Source organism: Protopterus annectens, chromosome 9.part0 (assembly GCF_019279795.1).
Source record: "Protopterus annectens isolate FY-2018-M chromosome 9.part0, PAN1.0, whole genome shotgun sequence".
NCBI classification, from domain to species: Eukaryota; Metazoa; Chordata; order Ceratodontiformes; family Protopteridae; genus Protopterus; species Protopterus annectens.
Genome location: NC_056743.1, coordinates 963,203,208 through 963,224,475, shown reverse-complemented (window position 1 = coordinate 963,224,475; position 21,268 = coordinate 963,203,208). Strand labels below are relative to the sequence as shown.

Below are 21,268 nucleotides of genomic sequence, written 5' to 3'. Positions count from 1 at the left end.
AATGGATGGGCTGAAAAAGGAGCTGGGTGAGTTTAAAAACATGTTTATTTTCTGGCTACTGCTGAGGTAATTCTTTTAAAATGTTTGTGGGTGGTTGTAGTACACCAATAAGTTGACTTTCCTGGATGAACAAAACTGAGATTCTGTAAATGTTAGTTATTAAAGGCTGCTATACACAGCTATACAGCTGAGAAATTTGCCATGCTGAATGCTATGTTGGTGGGTAAGGAGGATGGGATTGCCCATTAAGATGTCAAAAGGACTCCACAGTGTTTGATACGTGATGTGACAAAAAAGGTCTTACTGCTTGTGGCCCTCCCAGCTCACAGCTGCACTAGTTTCAAGCTTGCTTATAAGATCCAAGCTAGAGGCTAACTTAGAACCTATAAATCCTTTTAGAGGTAGTCATTTGCAGCTGACTATAGCAGAAGAATGGGCAGCCTAAGAGTTAGCCATTGGGAAGGGTCCACACACACATGGCTACTTGTCTGCAAGTGGCAGTGAATATTAAGTTATTGAAGGTGGTATTTACTGACATGGTAAGGATGATAACAGACTAGTCTGTATCCAGTAATCTAAATGTAAACGTGAGTACCACATGATATATAATTACCTGCATAGGTATACTTTAGCTTAGTTCCTGCAGCAGAACTTATATTCAGTGGAGTTTGTTCATGTGTGGTGAATATTACTGGTCAAAACGGATAATATTTACAATCACTGATAAATGACTGAAAACGTGTATACAATGGAAGCCAGTCAGCTAGAGCATTCTAACATACACAATTGAGTTATAACTGCAAATGAAGAGTTCATCACACCTCGAAGTTTCACACTTTCCTTGTAGCCATATTGCAACAGTTATCACCTGTCTGTTAAATGCCACAGTTAGAGGACAGTATGACAGCAGGACAGCAAAAAGAACTTCAGCACTGCCAACCTTGCTAGAGCAGAAGTGGGTAACAATCAAAAGAAGTTTCTGTAATGAGATGAGGGGTGACTTTTACAATGAGGGTCAGAAGTAGTAAAAGCTGATCAAGGAAGTCTCCTGCCTGGAAGACTGTTGTTTTTGAGATAGAGAATACAGTCTTCTTTCTTGCTACCCCACAGAATCACATATGAATTAGTAGCTACTGCTTAACCTTTTGTGCATGAAAAAAGTACAAGTGAATCCCTAGACAGGACATTGGAGGAAAGGGATGTGATTGGTTAAATCATAAAAGGAAGTGTGAAAAACCACACTTGCAAGATTTTCTCCAAATACTTGTTTTTTCCATTTCCCCTTTTACTCCATTAGGCTACAAAAATACTCACTAAACCACATGGAGTAACTTTGTTTACTAAAATTTTATCAATTACAGGCTCTAAGTAATATGACTCAATCTCTTCTCTCTTATTAGATCAACAACTATCTCACTGCCCCCCTCCCGTTACAGTTTCATCACGCTCTCTCTCTTCATCCATCCAAAACTAATACTCCTTATAACAGTCCAAGTAGCCCCAGTCATTCTCCCTTTCCTAACTACTTTACTTCCCAGCCTTAAATGTAACAATACATTCATAGTTTCTCCAGTGCTAAAACATTGTACTATATTTCATAGCCAACCACCTTGCCCAATTTCTAATATTTCCATAGTTATGCTGCCTCTTCTTCTCATTATTTTATATGCTAGAAATCTCAGGTAATATTACAGTATCTTTTGTAATGGTACATCTCTCTTTGCTACATACAAGCTTGTGTCTATTTTTAATGAATGTTTTCATTACATCCAACTAATGCTCTATCTAACCCAAAATAAACTACTCACAGACTCTCAACATGGATTCAGACCCCATCATAGTACAACCACTGCCCTCCTCTCTTTTACTGAAAACATTAATCTTAACCGGAATAATAAAAAAATATCCTCTGCTCTCTTCCTGGACCTATCGAAAGCCTTCGATATGGTAAACCATCAGTTACTTCTATATACTTTAAAAACCCTGTATCTAGATACTCCAGCCCTTGACTGGTTTCAAGCTTACCTCACTGGGAGACAACAAGCAGTAATGTGGCAAAACAAGCTCTCCTGCCTACTACCAAATACCATAGGAGTTCCTCAAGGTTCCATATTAGGACCTCTCCTCTTTTCAGTCTTCATAAACGACATCCAAACAGTCATCCCTGAAGCCACCTGCATTCAATATGCAGATGACTCGACTATATGTTCCAAAGCCTCTCTTGCAAATCTACTAACTACCACCCAACATAGCTTCACCAAAGTCGAAAACTGGCTTGCCAACCATCTCCTGATCTTAAATCCAAACAAAACCAAGTTACTTCTCTTCTACCCAACCAATAGATCTCCGACTGAAAACTTCACTATAAAATCCAATAATGGGGCCATCATCTCCCCAGACACCTATACAAAGCTATTAGGAGTAAACATTGACAATAAACTCAGATTTGATATACATATCAACCAAGCCATTAAGTCAGTCAACAAGAAACTTGGGACCCTATATAGAATTAAAGCCTTCCTTACCCCGAATGCCAGGGCAGCCACAGCCCGTTCACACCTTCTCTCTACCCTACTATATGCCTCTCCTGTCCTCACTCACCTTAACACATCTGATCTGGCCAAGCTCTCATCCTGCTATAATCACACTGCCAGGTTCGTTACAGGCCTACCCTACAGAACACACCACTGTACTAACCTGAAAAAGCTTGGATGGATAGAATTCCCACACCTTCTTCACCAGTCCCAACTCATAGAGGCCTTCAAAATCCTTAAACAACCTGAGAATACCCCAGCACTAAAAAACTTAATGACTCCCTACTCCAATCTAAGCTGCCTTCACTCAGCAAACAGACTCCTTGTCCAAACAACTAAATCTCTCAACCTAGGTGGTGACGTGCTATTTGCCAACACCACTGGTAAAATATGGAACTCTCTCCCAAATAACATCACGCTTGCAACTTCTCTAAGTCAATTCAAAAATAGTCTAAAACTCCACTTCAAGTCACACTGGCTATGTCCTTGCTCAAACCCAGACTAGCTCTGTGCCATTAACTAAAACATAAACAACTAGCTAAGATGATAAGTACTTTGTATACTGTGATAAAGAAATATGTATCCTGTCTAACTCTATGTCATTATACTGCCTACCGTCCTTGCTAATATGTTATTAATGTTACATTTGTAGTAATTTCAGAAATAGTAATGGCAGTATTGTACTTGTATGTAAATAGCCTATGTTTTTGTTAAGTTCTTTCAGCTCATTTACTGTACCTAATTATCAATGTAACTCTGTTGGAGCTTTTCTCCCCGGGCCTCCGCTGAAACAGGACATGTATCCAGTCGGACCATCCCGGTTAACAAATGTAAAATAAAATAAAAAAATAAATAAATACATATAACATGCAAGCTATGTTCTGATTCTAAATTATGTTTATGTAAGTTACTGTGAAGCTCTTTGTACACTTGGCTATAGTTTATTTTCCTTCTGATATCATGTAACTGTATTTTATGTATATGTCAAGAATGGTGTTAAATGTGGAGCTTTTCTCCCTGGGCCTCCGCTGAAAAAAAGGTTTTTATCACAGTCCGACTTTCACTTTAAACAAAGATATATAAATAAGTAAATAAATCTAAATTATGGGAAAGGCAAAAAGTAAGAGGGCACAGCATCTGAAATATATTCATTTTTCCCTAAGAGATACATTTCAGAAAATGAAGGAATACAAATGATGAAATGAGCAGCATTTGAAAAACCTACACATAATACACAGCAGAACATGGAATACATTCTGTAACCTTAAAAAAAATGTTCCTTTTAAAGTCTCTGAAGTTCTAATCCTAAAAAGTCAAGGTTACATGTGAAAAAAAGGTTATTCAGTGAAAAATGACACTGGGCAAATTAAGACGGCATGGCAATGAATGCACAATCTGACCTTTCAGTATTATAAACAGTCAAAAGGACTACATAGTAATACAAAACTACCAAACTATAAAATGTGTGTATTTAATCTTACAAAATCATATGTTGATAAATACTACAACAACAAACCTGCAAGTATTAAAACATCAGATTTCTGAAAACTTCATACTCTAAGGCCGCAAAAGAGAATCGCCCTTGCACCCTTATAAACACACACATATACACAGATATTATATATCAAGATTGTTACTATAAATAAAAGGTAGTACTTGTATGCCTCCTTTACAATGACAATGTTCATGAATCACTATGAACCTGTATGACCGTGAAAATGTTATATATGATAAGGCCAAGAGGGTGGGGAACTTTTGTGTAACTATTTCGGCATTCAACAGTGTGGGATTTGGTGAGATCAAGGAAATCCAAAATATATATATATAAGGGAGAGAGGTAAGAAGAAATCTAATTTAAAAGTTCATGCTCCATATTAATCAAATTTAATATCCTGAAATGTTGCAAAATTTGCAAACATCTTTTTAGTTGTTCTTATCTGATAATGATTTTGTCTCAGAAAAAAAAAGTTTTTCTCTTCAGGTAAGGATTTATAGTAGTAAGTAGTATATGCATTGTTTTATTTTCCTGAGCTGGCATCTAGTATTCTATAAGAAAGACGTGAGAGAAAAAAGAAAGAAACAGAAATTCCTTAAGTATGATGACTTTGTTAAGAACTTAAACTATTTTATTATGACCACAAACGTTTCTACACATGAACCTTCTCTACGGTGCTGTCATACTGTAAAGACCAGATTGTTTTAAAGAAGTAACACATACCTCTATGCATATATCAGCTCCGCTGACATAAAATAACCTGTGGCTCACCAAAGTATGCCTAAATGAGCTCGACACTTTATATTGTTATCTTAATTCAAATTTGATCTTAATCAAATATCAATAAACAATAAATAAATAAATAAAGCTTTTCCCTACTTTATTTACTGTTGACCCTCAGAATTATATTTCAACTTCTTCATGCTGCATGATTACCTCTGGAAAGGAATTCTATTTTCCTACACTGTCATAAAAAAAAATATTTCCATCTTAGACATCCTTTAGAGCACCGTTCAGCTTTATTTCTTGTGACCCATTCCAAGCCCAGCTAGTTTTCCTTAGTAAGAACTAAACCGTGCGTGTATCTCTTGTCTGTGAAGTAAATACCTTAACCATTACACCAACGATGAACCCTTCTGATTCTCTTTTGCAAAAGTTCTTTCCAGTATACAATACCTGCTGCACACCTGGCTCAGTTCAGTTCATATAAGGAACATCTACTAAAACTGTGACTTGCGACTTGCGAGGTAGACTCTGCATCATCTTTATTGTAATTCTGTCACCTCTTTTCAAATATCATGGATTTTCACAGGCAATCTATTTTACCTAATTTTCTCTTCCTTTTTAAAGTAACCAAAGACGAAAGTTCAGAAATTGCTCAATAATACTACCAGTACAACACTATTACGTAAAGCACATGATTGGTTTAAGTTGTTTATTCCAGGTTATTTTAGGCATTAGCAAGGTTAAGTAACTGAATGAGTGAGAGCTCTGTGTGAACATCTTCTGACTTCTAGTCTGTGACACCACCTTGGTTATTATTTTTTCCTGCTGACTCCCGCATATAAAAGTTTCCACGCCCATAATCCTGTTACGAATTAAACACATAAATACGTGCAGTTTAATAACTAAGACTGGAGAATCATACGCAGTAACATCGATTCTGCATATTACAAGTTATGTGAGATTAATAATTAGGTATGTACGGTTTTATACACAAAAACTACACTGGCATAAGCATTAATTCGTTTTAATAAAATCAAGTTAAACTATGCATATTACAATTTATGGGATTACAATTAACATTTACCTCTTCACATGGGACTGCCCACCATCAAAAGTGAGAAGTAAGCAAATGAGTCCTAGTAAACTCCACAGTCCTGTATTCGAACAAGAATGCGTTGTATCAGTTACCATAGAGACCACAACACAACCAACCCCTTCCCGTCTGACCTGTGCATGCCTGAAATATATCAAGAAAAACTGGGGGAAATTCAGAGAAAATATAATTTTAGTGTAAAATTAAATTTAAGCACCAGACTTATGTGATTAACAAATTGTTTTTAATTATTTTTATCAATTATCAGGCAATATTAAAGACTTTTGTGTGACCTATTTCTCTTTTTTTCCGAACCTTTAAAGGGAGAGTGAGGTTAAAGACTTGATCACATGGTGCTATTTGGAGTACAGGATAATTTCGTGCGGATCTGAGGACTGACACTTTATAAGCAAGTTCGGAGTTAGTGTGTGCATTTGTGGACTTTCCGTATTTGATCGATTACCGATGTGGGCGTGTTGCATACTCACACTGCTGGCACTCAAGTCTTTCAACTGTTATATAGTTTGACTCAATTTGGTTCGGTCTAACTTTAACCCCCCCCCCCCCCCCCTGGTATGTTTTGGAGAAATGTGATGTCATGTAAGCATTGTTTTTACTGAATTAACCACCTGGCTGGTCTGGATGCGCAGTAGGAAGCCCCGCCCAACACCAGGTGATGTTTTACTAAATTCAGGAGTAAACATTTTGATGTTTTATTGGTCCGCATAAATATTAATCCGGGATTGTCAGCATGCGGAAACCAGATACTGCCCATTGTTAATGTATAAAGAGACATAGGACAAAGAAACTATGGTACTTACATATTATCACTTTTTGTGATAATAACGGTTGCTTCCCGATGTTTACATCTAAATGTTAATAGTGTCACAGTGTCAGGCAATGGGTTTCCTTGCACAATGAAGGTTATTTTGGGCAGGGTTATCATTAAAAAATGATAAAAGTTAATGTTGCTGTTTCGGTATGCACTTTGCCGCCAGCATGTCATGTAGCTGGCAGGCAGTAAAGTGCATACACGCTTCAACTGTCAGGGCTGCTGTCACTGTCTGCAATTGCTAACCACTTTCCCCCATATAGAAAGGCACAGCCACAGGAATAATGGTTTTACTTCACTTTTTTTTTAACAATTTGTTAACATATGTTCAGGTCCAAATAAAAAACCTACCACATTCTACAAATGACAAGAAGAAGCGCTTCATCAGCCAGTAACATGTTTTCTTTACCGTTCTTACTATGTGTAATCGGGAACCCACAGTTGCCTATCAACATTATCAACCCTGACTTTTTACAAGCATTACTATTCCCTTATCTTTCACATCGCAATGGTTATTGTGCATAACAGAATGTTTACATTTTTTAAAGAAAGTATTACTTTCCAAAAAAAACTTGATGGTTCACATGTTCCATTCATCATTAAGAAAGCATGGATGGCAATTCAAGCGTGCGTCTGTAATTCATGGCAAACCGGAAGAGGAATTTGGAAACTTTTGCTGTCCCTGAAGGTAGTCCACAGGATGTTCTTCGTCTCCCATTGCTGCAGTCCTGACATAAGGGTATTCCGCTGCCCACCATCGGCCCGAATACCAAAGGGCTAGAACCGGCGTCGGTCATCGGCGCTCGAGACTGACATCAGTACGTGCCAGTACAAATGCGCATGACCGACGCCATAACCTCAGTCTTTCTTGCCGCATGGTCCCTAAGCAGAAGTAGCATTTGCAAGTGCCGTTCGGCGTTCTGGAATTGTCGGTTTTCGAGTTTCAGACCGGAGACCAAGTTGGGCTAAGTACCCCTTTGGGGACATTTTTGTCTTTTTCTTGCCTCAGTATTGACGGATGTCAGAAAAAGTTAATAACTGTATTTCTTGTGGGAAACAGATTCCTCATAGGGATTACCATTCACTCTGCATTCCTTGTTTGGGGCCTGAGCACGACGTTGTTGGGTGTCGCTTTTGTGCTACTTTTAACAAACGTACTATTAAACGTCGGTTAGACTGTGCTAGGCTAGTGTTTGGTAAACGTTGTAATTATAACATGCCGTCGGATTCTCCGACGACTGGTTCTTCTAAGAAATGCAAAGAAAAGTCTTTGCGGTCCAAACAGGATGAGGCGGCCACTCCGGACGCCGGTTCTGTAGTACCACTGGCTACTTCAGCGGCTCCTTCTGAAAGTTTACCTGAGTCTCAAGGGGAGCCTTTGTTACTGCAGGAAGTGGCTTCTCCTGTGTTAGGCCAGGCTGAGGGTGCTTCTCTGATGTCAGTGGTTCCCTCCCTCATAGGGTAGTTAGGCCTCCTCCTTCTCATAGCAAAGCCCATTCTAAGTCTAAGTCTGCCCCTGTTGGTGCGTGTCCCCAGGGTCCAGCTCCTAGGAAGCACATGTTACAGATGGCTGAAGATTTGATTACTTTAATTAGGGGTTCTATGCCCCCTGAAGAGGCCCAGGGTAGAGCCAGAGTTGGAGGGTTTGGTTCAGTCTTCCAATGAGTCAGATTCCTCTGTAGAAGAACTTCAGGATTTCCCTCCCTATTCTGATTCGGAGGCTGAGGACTCTACTCCGCCTGCTGCCCCTCCAGAAGATTTTTCTTTCTCTGAGACTTTGCATTCCATGAGGGAACATTTCAAATGGGAGGGCCAGGATTATTCTGATTCCCGTAAAAGACTGAGAGAATTCTTGTTTTTGCCTCAGCATAGGCCCTTGGCTATTCCCCCTGTACTGGATGTTGTTCAGGATGTGTTTTCTGAGGCTGCCCTTAACCCAGATTCTCTGCCTCCTGCCCCGGTTAAACCAGACAGATACTACAGGGTTCCGGAAGCTCACAAGTACTTATATAAGAGTCCCATTACTCAAGGCCCCAAAGGGGTTAGGGCTTCTGTGGTTAAGAATCCAGTTCCTCTGGACAAGGATGCTAGGGCCCTGGATAGGTGCGGTAAAAAACTGTATACCTCTTCTACTTTGGCTATGAGAGCTTTAAATTGTCAGTTTCATATGCTTCGGTATCAAAATTATTTGCTGGGCCAATTGAAATGTAAAGTAGATGCTTTAGCTGAAGGTATTGAATGTAAGGAGCTTCAGGATTTAGTGCATGCTTCAGACCAAGTTGGTAAGCGTTCTTTGCAGTGTGGTTTTGATGCTTTACAGGCTTCTTCCAGGGTGGCTGCTACTAGTTCAGTCATTCGTAGGCATGCTTGGCTTAAAGATCAGACCTTGTCAGAGCATGTTAAGGCTCGAATTATGGATGCTCCTCTACAATCTGATGTTCTTTTGGTCCTCCAGTAGAGTCAGTTTTGAAAAAATGGAGGAAAAAGCTAAGTCTATGCAGACAGTTAAGGATTTTTACAGGTTCAGCCCCTAAGTTCAGTAGGAATTGGCCTGCTAAGGGTTGGTCTTTCCCTTCTGCGGATTATCAGTCTAGGGGCAGGTCGAGGCGAGGTAGGGGTAGGGCTTCCTCTCAGGACCCTGTTACTTCTAGGTCTTTGAGTTCTTCTACCCCTTCTGCTGGGGAGGGCAGGGGTCAGTCCTTTCGAAACAGACCCAATGACCCGTGTCTTCAGCTGCCGGACTCTGCCTTGCTGGCAGCCCTCTGGGAGGAAAACTGAGATTTTTCAAAAGGAATTGGCATTTGGTTACCCAAGACAAATGGGTATTGGACATAATAAATCGAGGCTACAAATTTTATTTTCACACATTCCCTCCTTTCAAAGGTATGCCGGATGTGCCTCGTCAGCAAAACTGGAAGCGCAGACTCAAATTTCTTCTCTGCTTCAGTTGGAAGCAATACAGGAAGTACCTTCTGCAGAAAGAGGCACGGGTTTTATTCCGTCTTTTCTTAGTGCCAAAGAAAGGAAATACTTGGAGACCAATTCTGGACTTGTCCAATCTAAATACCTTTCTGGAAATTCCAAAATTCAAGATGTTAACACTGCAACAGCTGTTACCTATGCTGGGCAAAGATCACTGGATGGTGACTCTGGATCTCAAAGAGGCCTATCTTCACATTCCTATCAGGCCCAGTTGCAGGAAATTCCTGAGGTTTCGAATGGGAATTTGCATTATCAGTTCTCTGCATTGCCCTTTGGCTTGTCTACTGCGCCCAGGGTATTCACGAAAGTCCTGGCTCCAGTAATAGCTTTTCTCAGGCTAGCAGGAATTCAAATTTGTCCTTATCTGGACGACTGTTTGATTCTGGCTCAAGGCAAGCACGAACTTCTTCAACATCTGCAGTATGTAATGACAGTTTTCAGATGCCTAGGGTATTCTGTGAACGAAATAAAGTCCAGTCTAGTACCCTCACAAGAGATGTGTTTTCTGGGTGTGAAACTGAATACAGCTGCTCAGATGGTATTTCTTACCCCGGACAAACAAAGGAATCTTCACCTATACTTCCAACAGCTATCAGTAATGTCCAGGCTGACTGCAAGGACAGTCCTTCAAGCCTTGGGGTTCATGGCATCTTGCATTCTAGTACTTCCCAATGCCAAACTGCATATGAGGAAGCTACAATGGTATCTCAAGAACGTTTAGACTCAACACTGCCACGATTTGGACACTGTCATTCGGATCCTACCTTGCATTCAGAGAGAATTTCTGTGGTGGGCTCAGGAATGTCACCTAAACAAGGGGCTCTCTGTGACCCAACCAGAGGCAAGTCAGATATTAACGACAGATGCCTCGGAGTCAGCCTGGGAGCTCATTTCAGAGGAAAATGGATTCAAGACCTTTGGGCCCCAGAGCTACTTCACTTGCATATCAACATGAAAGAGATGCTGGCAGTTCAATTTGCCTTGGAGGGATTCAAAAGCCTACTTCAACCAGGACTGGTGTTGATTCGAACAGACAACACGACGGTCATGTGGTACATCAACAAGCAAGGGGAACTCGTTCTTACCCTCTTTGCAGACAAGCAATGCTGTTGTGGGAAACTGCTTTGAATCTGCACATCACTCTTCGAGCACAGTTTCTGCCAGGAGCACAAAATTCTTTAGCAGATGTTCTGAGCAGACAGATTGTGGATCCTCACGAATGGAAATTGGACCCTCAGGTATTTCTTCAGTTGACAATGGCTTGGGGAACTCCGACATAGATCTGTTTGCTTCTCCTCTGAATTTCCAACTGCCACTGTTTTGCACAAGGCTATTTCATCCAAAGCCTGGAAAATAGATGCACTATCCTTCAGTTGGAGCAACCTTCACGTGTATGCTTTTCCTCCTTTGCCTCTTCTTCCACAGGTGCTGTTGAAAGTCAGGAGGGACAAGCCTTGCATGATCCTTATAGCACCGGATTGGCCTCGTCAGCATTGGTACCCTCTGTTGAGGAGCTTGATTCATGTACCACCTTGGCCATTGCCACAGATTCCTCATTTATTGTCTCAGGAGAACAATCATTTTCTCAATGTCAGGGTGCACTCCTGCCTGACAGCCTGGCATTCTGTTTTAGAGAAGGAGGACCTTCAGCTCCCTCAACAAGTTTTGGATGTTATTTTGGAAGCCAGGCGTCCTAGTACTCGAAAAGTTTATGCTGGTAAATGGAAGAGATTTTTTCTTTGGAGTTCAGCTAAAGGCTTTGATGTCGAATTGCCTAATTTGAGTTGTACATTGCAATATTTGACTGTTTTATTGGACACGGGTCTGTCCTTCTCTTCTGTAAAAGTGCATGCTGCAGCTATTTCTGCTCACTATGATTGTGACCCTCCTTTATTTTCACATCCATTGGTTAAACAGTTTCTTAGAGGGGCAAAGAATATCAGACCCCCACGGAGAGCTCCTACTCCTACCTGGGATCTTAATTTTGTTTTGGAAAAGCTGACTCTGCCTCCTTTTGAACCTGCAGCTACAGCTGAATTGCAGTTCTTGTCTTGGAAGACTGCTTTTTTGTTGGCTATTACTTCTGCTAGAAGGGCATCTGAATTACAGGCCCTCATGGCAGTGGAACCTTTTCTGATTTTTCACAATGACAGGGTTTCCTTACGTACTAATCCTACTTTTCTGCCTAAAGTGATTTCTAATGTGGCATTGAACCAGTCTATACATTTGCCTACTTTTTATGCTAACCCCCAAAATGACGGGGAAAAAGTTTTGCATTCTTTGGATGTACATAGGCAGTTGAGGTACTATTTGAGCAGAACCAAAGAGTTCAGGAGTTCTCAACAATTATTTGTTTCTTTTGCTTTGACTTCACGAGGGAAAGCTGTCTCGAAACAAACTATTTCCAAGTGGATTAGCCATTGTATTGCTTTTTGTTACTCTCATCATGGTGAGGATGTTCCAGTTGGGATCAGGCCTCATTCTACTAGGGCTACGGCCACTTCTACTGCTTTTTTGAGAGGGGTAGCTACTAAAGACATTCTAGAAGCAGCTACTTGGAGTTCTGTACATACCTTTACAAAGCATTATCATTTACCTCTTTATTCTAGGTCTAGGGCAGCAGCTCCTACTGCTATTTAGTTGACCAGCCTCCCTTTTTTCCGTTGCTCTGGGATTCTACCCTTATGTCAGGACTGCAGCAATGGGAGACGAAGAACATAGTACAGTTTTGTACCTACCATAAATGTAGATGTTCGAGGATCTCCATTGCTGCAGTCCAATTTTCCCTCCCTCCTTCCCCCTTTTTCTTTTTAGGTTGAGGTTTGGGTGGTGTTTTTTTTTTGCATTCTGACGTCTGAGGCAAGAAAGACTGAGGTTATGGCGTCGGTCATGCACATTTGTACTGGCACATACTGATGTCAGTCTCGAGCGCCGATGACCGACGCCGGTTCTAGCCCTTTGGTATTCGGGCCGATGGTGGGCAGCGGAATACCCTTATGTCAGGACTGCAGCAATGGAGATCCTCGAACATCTACATTTATGGTAGGTACAAAACTGTACTTTTTTTTACCAGCAATGAGGAGTCTGAACAACATTTTACAGTGTTTCATGCGCTCGTCTGGATTCAACATTGCGAGATTTGCAACCGCGAAAATGTGGTTGTGATAATACGTAAGTACCGAAACTATTTTAAAAGTCTTTCAAAAAGAAACGCAAAGGGAACCCACTCTATGTATGTGTATATTGCTCCGTCCATTTGGCACGTCAATCACACGGGCCATGCCCATTTCTGCACAACCTACGAAGGGGGGGGTAATACAGTCAAACATTGCCATCCTGAATTGCAGTTAATAAGTAATGAGAATAATTAGGCTAGCGTTGCAGAGTTCTTTTACTTCATAAAATGTATATTAATTCACAGTCTCTTATTCGGTCTACGTCTCAAGTTGATAGTACTAGTATTTAAAAAAAGTCCTGATTATTTCGAGATTTATCCATGATTTATTGAAAGTGATGTCAGAGCTTAATATTTGTAACAGCACTAAGTTTTGAATTGATTTTTGTCACAAATCTCAACAGAATCATACTGCTAATAACTTGAAACATTGACAGAATAAGATAATTTTAATTAATATACATTTTCTGAAGTAAAAGAAATCAACCCGCAGTTATATTCATTATTTATTAAGTGCAGTTCATTTTTTTCTCAAAACGTCACCAAACTTTAATTACCCTGCTGTTAACTGGGAATCTTATTCGACCCAACCGTGCAGGCACAGAGAGAGAGATTGCTGGATTTTGTAAACACAAACTCCCTGGACCAGTTTGTCAGAATGCTGACCAGTGGTACAAACATGCTGGATTTGGTCCTGGCTGATTATTTATTTTTATTCATTTAACATTTGTTTATTGGAAAAGTCCAACTGGGTCAGGAACCCATTTTCAGCGGACTCCCCATGGAGAAAAGCTCCTAATGATGCATGAAACTTAAGATATTTTACATGAATTAGATAACAGCAAGTATTAAAGCACACATTAAATAAGTAAGGAATACTAAATAAGTACAGAGAGGTAGATACAGTAATAAAACATGTACTAGTAATGTGGTAGATTACATTTTTTTTGGGGAGTGCTGCACAATCCCCAATAATCTAATGTCCTATCTAGTAAGATCAGAGCACAGAATGGTCTCCATTGAAGTAAAAATACAACCCGGAACCTCAGCTAACACTGGAATGTTCAGGAACTGCTCTAAGGCTAATTTCCTAGTGTTAAGTGATAAGCTGCAAAATTTCAAGACCCCATAAACCCTAAGAAAGTATAGTGTAAAATCATACCATCACAGTAGATATCCTTTTCTTCACTATTGCAGTATCCAAAACAGAAGGGATCTCCCACCCAGGGCTGCCTGATGCTCAGCCAGTATGCAAAAGCCTAATGATCTTGTATATGTCATACATCACATTTATGCTCCCCCTATAGAATGTAGGGCATAAAACGGACATACGGATGCAACTACCCAGAACTGAATTGCCCCAGAAGGGAACAGTCTCCATAGGACAAAGGTGTCCATGCACATCCAAAAGGAAAAAATGCAGAATAAAAAGAGGAAATCCTCAAAAAGAAGGGAATCTAAAGAACAGAACAAACAAGAGGGGGCTGGAGGGAGTGAAAATTGTAACAGTGAAGAGAAGGACATCTGCTGTTGCACACCCTGTACTAGAACCCAGGACCATCTGTACTCTAGCCCTGCACTTACACCTGTTGCCACAGGACTAGTTACATAAATTTTATGGTAAGATTTTGCACAACTGTACTATCTCCTTCTATATTACTGTTGCAGTATCCAAAACAGAAGTTCAAGAACTGTACTATCTCCTTCTATATTACTGTTGCAGTATCCAAAACAGAAGTTCAAGAAACAGAATGGGAGGTGGAAGACTGAGAAGACCCTTCAACAAACCCACATAAAATGGTTTCAGCAAACCCTACACTGGCCCTAGAAACCATATCCAATGTATAATGCTTAGTAAATTATGCACTGAAGACCAAGTAGCAGCTTTATGGATGGAATTGGTATCCAACCCGTTGAAGAAGGCTCCAGAAGAGGCAACAGCCTACTAGAATGAGCTGTAACAGAAGTTGAGAGAAGTTTGCCATGGAAAGAATAACAGAAGGAAATGGCCTTAGATATCCAGAATGAGATGGTTTGCTTATTTTATTTTATTTATTTTGCATTTGTTTACTGGGATAGTCTGACTGGATACATGTCCATTTTCAGCGGAGGCCTGGGGAGAAAAGCTCCAAACTTACAAACGGATAAAGACAAGCAAGTTACAGTATATGCACAAACATATTGTATTAACATGCAAGTTACAGTCTCACATTTCAAGTCTATGAAGAATACAGTTTATGTTCAGAAATATATACAAATATGTTACAGTTTCTCTTCTCAAACCTATAGGTGCAGCTATATACAGAGTATCTGCAGAGATGTTACAGTTTCTCTTTTCAAACCTTTTAGTGTAAGAGGTAAGTCGCTGTGAATAAAAAATTGCAGGGATGTGGAAGTAGATTGGGCTTTAGTCAGGGTTAGAGCAAAGACATAACCAGTGAGTTTTAAAATACTGGGTTAGATTTTTTTTTAACTGATTAAGCGAGAGGTTCAGAGTAAGGTCAGATGGGAGCGAATTCCAGGTTTTGCCTTCTGAATTTGCAAACAAAGATTCTCCAGATAGGCTGTTAACTTTAACAGACTGAACCAAAAGTTTTGTAGTGCAACAAAGTGGCCTAGCGTTTATGTAGGGATGGATAATGTTTTTAAGGGAGGGTTTTTTTCTGGATGATTAATAATCCTGAATGCTACAGTAAGTTGAATATATTGAATTAGCCTGGGGAGTTCTAGCCATCCTACGATGTTTAGGTTTTGACAATGGTGTGTCCTGTGTGGAGTTCTTCTGGCAAACCTGGCAATTTGATTGTAGCAGCTAGAGAGTTTGCTGAGATCAGTTTTGTTCAAGTTAGTGAGTGTTGGCGAGGCATAGAGTAGAGTTGAAAGCAGATGGGTACAGGCAATGGCAGTCCTAGCTAGAGGGGTGAGAAAAGGTTTGTTTTTGTATAGGGAGCCAAGTTTTTTATTAACGGTTTTAATAGTTTAGTTTACCTGCATATCATATTAGAGGTTGTTGTCTATTATAACACCCAAGAATTTGGTATACATATCTGGTGAGATTATGGTCCCATTGTTAGATGTTATAGTAAACGAAGGTTGAGAGGATTTGCGAGTGGGGGGGGGAGCAATAGCTTTGTTTTATTAGGGTTTAATGTCAGCTGTTGATTAGAGATCCAGTTTTCTACTGTATTAAAGTTTTTTTGGGTTAAACTAAGGAGATCTGTAGGGTCGGCATATTGTATACAGGTTGCATCAGGGATTACAGTGTGGAGGTCATTGATAAAGAGGGAGAAAAGAAGAGGACCTAATATGGAGCCTTGAGGGACACCAAGGGTAATGGAGAGAAGGGTGGAGAGTTGGTCCTGCCAAAGGACAGCCTGCTGTCTTCCACTATGATAAGCTTGAAACCATTGTATGGCATGATTGTTTAGGGATATTTTCTTTAGGTTAAGTAAGAGTAGCTCATGGTTAACCATGTCGAAGGCCTTAGAAAGATCGAGAAACAGAGCAGAAGATAGTTGTTGTTACAGCTGGAATTTATGGCATTAAAAAAGGAGAGGACAGCTGTAGTGGTACTGTGCTCTGGTCTAAATCCATGCTGGGAGTTGGCCAGAAGATTATGTTGAATAAGATAGTGTAAGAGTTGTTTATGAATACACATTTCCATAATTTTAGCCAGAGGGGAAAGGATAGCTATTGGTCTATAGTTTGACAGCTCAATGGAGCTGCCTCCTTTGTGGAGTGGTATGACATGTGCTATTTTCCAGATAGAGGGGTATCGAGGCTTCAGTTATGGTTCTGTTTATCAAAATAGAGACAGGGAATGCTATAAAATCAGCAGCTTTTTGCAGGTAGTCTGCAGGGAGGAGGTCAGCTGAAAGGGTGGTTGGTTTGAGTTTTTTAATTAGGGCTGTAATGAGTGAAGTCGGGACTTTTTGGAAGCTGAGGAGAGAATGCCACTGGGTTTAGGGGTTTCGGTGTTAGGATAAGTGGGTTTAAGTTTCCTAGCAAGGGCCTGGATGGTTTCTGTAAAGAGTCTGAGGAAGCGGTGAGAGCACACCGTGAAAGCGAACTCTCTTTTGTGTGCATTGAAAGTTTTTTGTTTTACCTTCAGCTGTGTTAGTTTCAGTACCTTTTTGTTTTTTAGTAGTTTCTTATTGTTGTACCATTCTATTTTTATTCTCAGCATAATTTTTGCAAACTGTTGAAGGTGTTGGCAATGGACTCTGGCAATATTTGGGTTGGGGCTGAGGGGGTTGAAGTTGTGGATTGCCCTGGGTGGAGGAGAGTGTTAATACCTGCCCAGAGCTTCTGTGGCTTGTTGTGGTGTTTCTGCTGTAGATGGCAGAAATAGTTTTTTTGGTCTAGTAATATGGATTTTTTTGTATCATTCCTATATTGCTGAAATTTGAGTTGATCTTGTGGGACATTAGAGGCGCGCCAGGTGTTCCAGGCATTATTTATTTGGATGATCTTTAGTTTGGTTTCTTTAGTGAGCCAGGGGGTAGTTTTTGTTTTAATTCTAATAGAGCGTGCAGGTGCATGGTGCTTAGATACAAACAAACTCAATGTCCTGGGATGAAATCAAAGAAAAAGCTGATCAGACTTACAAATGGCCTTAGTTTTATCCAAATAGTACCTGAGCTGTCTGTGCAAATCCAAGGTATGCAAGATCCTCTTGATAGCAGACTAAGAAGAAGGGGAAAAAGGAAAAGAGTTATACCGACTAATTCAAGGACAACTCATTTACTACCTTTGGCAAAAAAGGATTAGTATGAAGGGGCACCCTGTCCCTGTGAAAAAAACAAAAAAGGAGGTATAGCCATAAAGGCCTGGAGCTCAGAAACCCTCTGAGCATAAGTAAGAGCCAGCAACAAAACAGTCTTCCAGGTACAGCATTGCAAAAAAAGCTGAATCTGCAGGGTCTATATTAGAACATCGAATGTTCTAAATAGCGAATGCTGACATGAGTGAAAATGAAGGACTTCAAAGGTTTTTTTTTTTATTGCAGTACAGTGAAGATCGTAATATTTGCCCTCTCCTCACTGTAGTGCAATCTTGGAGTTGGAATATATATTTAGCAGGGGAGGGTGCACCACGCACTCCCCCCACAATAATGTTTTCGAGGTCCTGCATTTATGCTCATGTGAGCGTTTGCTATTTAGAACATTTGATGTTCTAATATAGACCCGAATCTTCAAGCTTAAAACGAGCCTGAGTCAATTTTTCTAACACAAAATTAAAGTCCCACGGAGGAAGAATAGGTTTCCCTGAAGACCTATTATGCAGGACATCTTTAAAAATTGTTTGACCTCAAAATGAGAAGTCAAAGGAGGATTCAAGGGCAGACGAGCAGAAATAGCTGACAAATGGCCCTTCACATAAGAGAAGGCCAGGCAAGACTGGAGCAACTCACACAAATAAGAGAGAACCAGAGGGACCCCCACTGAAAAAAAAGAGTCCTGGTTACGAGTATAGCAATAGACAGAAAATCTTTTCCATTTGCACATGTCAGATTTTCTGGTTGAGGGTTTCCTTGCCTTCTGTAATAGCCTGAGCACATCCTCAGAAAAGTGGTGCCTGAAAGGGGTCGCCCACAGTGTCAGTTAAAGAGTGAACAAGTGAAGATGGATGAGAGACTGCTTGTCCTGTGTGAGGAGATCCTACCTGTACCTTACTTGTGGTGTTTACCCCTGGCCAAATGCATTAAGAGAGGGAACCAGTGCTGTCCTGGTCAAAAGGGAGTCACTAGCAAGACTTCTGGAGAGTCCAACTGAATCTTCTGCCGGACTCCTGAAAGTAGATGGAGGAGGTAAAACATAAAGAAATATCCCCTTCCAAAGGAAAGAAAGGTTATCCATCTTCCAAGCCAGATGGCATGGCACTCTGGAACAGACGAGTGGAAGCTGTCTATTCAGAGGGGAGGCAAAAAGATGTACCTGAGGAATACCCCACCAATGTCCTGTTAAAGTCCTAAATAAATAACATTAAGAATTGACCATACTGTGGTAGTGGTGCTGCGGTAGCGTTGTCGCCTCACAGTAAGACATTTTCCTGTTCGATTCTCAGCTAGAGCGTCTTCTGTGTGGAGACATGCGTGAATGGGCATGCCTTCATTGAAGGTTGTGCGTCAGGGCCGGCAACTCAGCACGTAAAAATCTATTGCCAATCATTACTAGACTGGAGTTCCACTGTGGTGACCCCTAACTGGGAAAAGCCGAAAGACACAACAACAACCTTCAGTCAGGAACAACACTTCAGGGTGTGCAAGTAGAAATTTTATTCATACAGCGCTCGGAGCCAATCTTCATAGCAGTTGGTAAATCAGTCTATCTGAAGAGAGACAAACTACATCTTTTATACATTTTTTCTTATCAACTTGTCATGCAATTTTATTACGTTACAGTGACTCTGACTAATAGAAAACTTTGCAAATGTCCTCATTCCATATGATTTTCGCCTTGAACTTCAAGTGAACACCTTTCTGTACATGACCCACCTACTTTCAAGGGGTCTTGTTTCTGACTTTGGATGTTTCAAATCTTCCCTAGCAACCACGTACTCCTAGCCTGGAGGAGTCAGGCTAACAAATTCCTTTTGTAACATGCGTCAACTTCATGCAACACGTATTTTTCCTTGTTACGTATTAAAAGAATGCAGTTAAGACACAGCAATAATTCTAGCTTATGAAGCTGTATTTTTCCACAGCCCTGCATACAAATTATATTCGCTTTTTAACAATCATATTATAGCATCATTAATGAACTGAAATTAATATACATTTTAAAAAGCTTATCTTGTCCTAGAACAGTCCAAAAACACATCCGTTTGTGAGCCTGTGTTTTGGACCTTCTCTGAGAGTCTGCCACTAGATTGTGCTCTGAAGAGAATGTATACTGCCTGAAGAGTTAACTGCTGAGATCCATCTCCCATGCATGAAGAGCCATCCTGCAGAAGAGGTAAGATTTTGTACCTCCATGCTTGTTGACTTACCATATTACTGTAGTGTTGTTTGTGTATACCTTCAAGAGGGCCTGGAGAGAACATGGTTTAAAAAGCTTGAAATGGCAGAATCAGATGTCATGTCTCTTCGATGTTGATATGGTCTGACTTCTGATGGGGAGGCCAGAGACCCTGAACTTCCATGTGACCCAAAGAAGCCACCCACACCATGTTTGATGCATCAGTGAACAGTTCTTGAGAAGGGACTGGAGGCTGAAAGGAACGGCCTGGGTTGAGAGCAAACTGTTGAATCCACCACTCAAATTCATTCCTTACACTGAAATCCAGAGGGTGACAATGCTGCAGCCAAAGAGACTTGATGTACCATTGAAGCTTTGCATATGCAGTCAGGTAAGAGGAAGCATCGGACTGTTAGAGGCCAGAGATCCCAAGGCCTGAAGAAACTTCTTGGCTTCAATGGCAGTCAGAGGAAGAAAACTGAAAAAAGGCTGTCAGTGACAAAACGTTTGGAGGGAGAAAAGAGGCCAACTTTGTCACTGTCGGAATCCTGGATACCAGATACACATGATCCTGAGAGGGAGTCAGGAAGGAATTTTGGAAGTTGATAGTAAATAAGGTAGAGGGTTTGCCTTCAGAATCAGAGAAGTCAGAAGTAACCTGTCAAGCCTGAGCAATCAAGGCCAGATCATACCCGGTCATGTGGGTCTGGTAATTAACAGCCTTAAATGCCAAAGTAGAAGCAGTGTAAACTTTCTTAACAATCCTCTCCATTGTCCTATTATCCTGATCAGAAAATAAAAGTTTGGAATAGGGCAAAAGCTTAGAAGGTTTGTCAGAAGAGACTGACACCACTGCAGTATCTGGCAATTCTCGGGAATCTTATAGAACCTATCAGCTTTCTTAAAAGCAGAAGGCTGAGAATCAGGAGACTTGGAAGCAGCAATGAAAGTATCAAATATGGCAGCCAACACGGGGAGAACTGCTGCTGGTTTAGGTGTATCCACCTGAAGCAACTCATAATATCTTCTCTGAATATCAGATACTTGACATGAATCCCACAAAGTATTCCATCATCCTGCCAATTGTGGCCCCAAAGGAAAATTCCTAAAAACTATACTCAGGGCTAACAGACTCCTCTTCATTAGAATAAGCCAAATGCAAAGGCATCTGTGAAGAACAGGACAATGACCCATCATCAGAGACTGAATCCTCATCCAAGGAATCTGGTTCTCTAAGCCATATAGAAGGGATAGAGGTCCAAGGAGGAGCAGGTACCAAAACCCCTTAAGGAAGCTTTAGGGCCATCAAGGCAGAGAACAAGTCCTGAGTAAACTCTTGCCATTCCCTTTGAGAAGTCTTAGGATGGACTGAAAACATGCTTCAGTTTTTGTTTTTTCTTGGAAGAGACATCAGCCTTAACAAATACCAGAGGTTCTGATCATTGGTGAGATTTGATAAGAGAACCCAGAGC

General features: G+C 40.7%; 1 protein-coding gene across 1 annotated transcript in view; it reads right to left on the bottom strand.

Annotated features, from left to right (window-relative positions):
• The window catches only part of LOC122810613, a 349,637-nt gene extending 343,713 nt beyond the window's left edge, over positions 1–5,924 (bottom strand). Inside the window, exon 1 of the mRNA XM_044082189.1 lies at positions 5,840–5,924. The gene's annotated coding sequence lies outside the window, so the exon portion shown is untranslated. The remainder of the gene's footprint in view (positions 1–5,839) is intronic.
• Positions 5,925–21,268: the final 15,344 nt, after the last annotated feature.